The following is a 2062-nucleotide window of genomic DNA, read 5'->3' as shown; positions in this document are numbered from 1 at the left end:
GCAGACAGGCCCCTAGGACCTAATCAGATCCATTGCTTTGGTTTCCAGGCATCTCTCCTCAGATGCCTGGTTTCCAATACCATCTTATTGCAGTTCCTGAGGAACGAATCAGAACAAATCTCAACTCCACATGGGAAACTTGCCTTTGGAATTGTCTCAAAAACTCCTGTTAAGAGATTCAGGGCGCCGGCGCCACTGCCCCATTCCAAGGTCTTCATGGACACAAACCCACATTATGACATATCCTCAAGAGAGTCCATTTCAACTCAGCCCCCTCGGTTGCTCCCCCAGAGCAAGAAGATCGAACCTGCCTTGTCGCTAGGAGACAATTGGATAGAGGACGTATCAGATATTAAACTGATAAGAACAGATACTACACTTGATCTTAGCCAAAAGGCCGAGAAGCGATTATGAGTTGGGCTGCCCAGGCATCCATCGTTAGAACCCTGCTCTGGAGAAGTTCCTTATGCGGCGTACTGGATCCATCCGACAGGTCTTGACTGTCCCACAGAAGGAATCCTTGCAGTTTGGAGTATCACACAATACCAACGTGCTCAATGCAGCACTCTGCATGCCCTCCAGAAGAAAAACATTGCCCTATGAGGCTACGGAGAAACACCAAATGAGGATCAACCTGCATGCCACTTGACTGTACCCCAATTATACAGTCTAGCCTGGGCACTAAAGCCCTGTCTGACACATCCTGAGCCCAGAACTCCCGACCGACACCCAGACAGCTGGCTGTACACTGAGCACATCGGACCCACCATGGCCTTAACTCGGTTTTTAGGCTTCAGAACCTAGAACTTATCTCCACTCACTACCCAGGGGTAAACGCGATGCAGAAATCAGAACTCCTCCTTCCCAAAGCAAGAAACCTTGTGGTTGGCATCTTGTCCAAAATTCAGTGTAGGATAATCCAGTGTGGCCCATGAGGCCCCGCCCATGCTTGAGGGCCGCAATGGGCACAAACACACATTGTGATCCTCAGCGTGAGCCCTGTCCTCAAGAAAAACATCTCAGGGGCAAGACCAAGAGCATGCATATGGGGCTTGCCATGCCCCTAGTCCCCCAATCTTAACCAGAGGTTGAGTGTCTAGTCACCACTACTCAGGGCTCTGCTCTGGAATCCTTCTATGGTGGGACACCTGAGGTAAGAAAATACCGAATGGACTCCTCCCATCCAATCCACAGAGAAAGACTCATAAATGGCCCATGAGGCCAGCCCGACATTCCATGGCCACTATTGACACAAAATCCAGAGACAAAATCTTGGGCAAGCACCTCACACTTGCCCTTTGTTCATAGCCCAAAAAATTCTCCTCATGGTCTATAGATCAGGCCTGTCATACATACGTCCACAAACCTAAGCTCTGTTTGAGTTTTCAGCCTTCTGTATACACAGTACTAGCCCACACATCCTCCAGGCTGGGGTCCCTGGAGCCACATCTCAGGACTGTGCCTGGCCTCTCCAGGGGAATTCTGCCCATTCCATTGGACACAGTCTGACAGATTAGGAGAAACCTCCATAGTCCCCGAGGCCATCCCAATAGCCCAGGGCATAGAGGGGTGATCTGTCAATCCCTCATGGTAGGAGATTCCTGTACGGCACCACCACCCACATTAGAATATCTCCCTGGTAACAAACCATCATTGTGGCCTTTCTGCAAAACATTCAGTGTCAACTCAAGACCTTGGTACTTCTCCCCAGATCCACCAGAATTAACCTGTCATATTCCTCAGCTACAGTGGACAATGGAGGGGTGCTTTCCAGGCATGCATGTGGGAAAGATCCGCTATTCAAACTTTCCACATGGGGGACCCTGGAGCAAACAAACCAGAGTCCATCTGTCTAGTAGAAGGAAACCTTTCTGTTTGGAGCATCTCACAAGCCTCATTGTGAGAAATTCTACAGGGCCTCTTGACGCCACCCCTCCATTTGTTGGTCATCATAGACACAAACTCCAGTGTGTGCAATCATCTGACATCCACCCTTACTCATGCCCCGGATATCTTAAATAAGACTCAGCACATTGGAACTGTCTTCCACCTGGCACTGAAT

General features: G+C 49.6%; 1 pseudogene; it reads right to left on the bottom strand.

The window, feature by feature from the left end:
* Positions 1-249: 249 nt before the first annotated feature.
* Positions 250-409, bottom strand: LOC122905580 (annotated as a pseudogene).
* Positions 410-2062: the final 1653 nt, after the last annotated feature.

This window comes from Neovison vison, chromosome 4 (assembly GCF_020171115.1).
Source record: "Neovison vison isolate M4711 chromosome 4, ASM_NN_V1, whole genome shotgun sequence".
Taxonomy (NCBI): Eukaryota; Metazoa; Chordata; class Mammalia; order Carnivora; family Mustelidae; genus Neogale; species Neogale vison.
The sequence above is the reverse complement of the archived record's forward strand: the minus strand, read 5'-3'. Positions and strand labels throughout refer to the sequence as shown.